This window comes from Octopus bimaculoides, chromosome 7 (assembly GCF_001194135.2).
Source record: "Octopus bimaculoides isolate UCB-OBI-ISO-001 chromosome 7, ASM119413v2, whole genome shotgun sequence".
Classification (NCBI taxonomy): domain Eukaryota; kingdom Metazoa; phylum Mollusca; class Cephalopoda; order Octopoda; family Octopodidae; genus Octopus; species Octopus bimaculoides.
In genome coordinates this window covers 110,422,022-110,423,226 of record NC_068987.1, presented here as the reverse complement: position 1 = coordinate 110,423,226, position 1,205 = coordinate 110,422,022, and positions in this window count along the sequence as shown.

The window sequence follows — 1,205 nt, the reverse complement described above, 5'->3', positions numbered from 1 at the left end:
ATATATATATATATATATATATATAAAACCGTGTGTGTGTGTGTGAACTCTACTCTCCAGAGAGAAAGTGTGAAACATATATATACAGTGATACAGACATGGAAGATCTTGAGAGGTCTAACTCTCAACTTCGGAATTGCAAGCTATAACAACCACCAAACTGGACGATATTGCAGAGTCTCCTCCAGCTAGAATAAGTACCCAGTTCTGTAGCAGCTGGGGTTTCGAGGGTCCACTATTCAACAGCCTGGCAAAACAACCTCAGATATATTTACCAGGTGTAGATGTGGAGGTCTTCACAAAGAACGTCTGAACAAATTTTCATCTGAGATATCAGCTCCGTCCAATTGTTCAATTCGCTCCTTCGTTAGAGACAGTACAGAAAAACCCAGTTACACTGAAAGTCGGGTCGCCCAGCATGGTCTCAGCTTCTGTCTGAAATCAGTAAAAGATTATATTTATATATATATATGCGCATACCTACTGCGTACTTCGTGCGTGTATGAATATGCACGTTAGGCATATGGATATACTCTTTCTCTCTCTCTTCGTAGCGACACGATCTGTTGCAGGCAAGCTATGTCATGCAATGGTTGCGTCTGTCTTTCCATATCTGTCCCGTATTTCAGAAATAGTTGAAAGACGAAAGAAAAAAGATGTGGGGGAAACAATAGACATTTATCTCAGACAAGAATGCACGACATCTTTGTAATGTTAAGCAATTTGTAGATATTCCTAACATTCGTCATATTTCTTTTCGGGAGGAATGGAGTGTAACTGTAGTTAACAACAGACGAAACAAATACGTGGATGTGTGTGTGTGTGTGTGTGTGTGTGTGTGTTATTTATACACACAGATATTTATACACACACACACACACACACACATATACACACATGTTTATTACATACATATATATATTCATATATATGCATACTGATGCATATATATATATATATATGTATGTATGTATATACATACATACATTATATATATGTGTGTGTGTGTATATATATATATATATATATATAACGCGTAGAGCTTATACAATGGCGTCTTCTTTCTAATTGTAGTTTGATATGGGTATTGTTTATATATTACTGAGTGTATGTGTGTGTATACACAAATACATACACACACGCATATTCTAACGTTACTGTACACACGTACATATTTCATAGCTATACATCCTCATACACGTTTG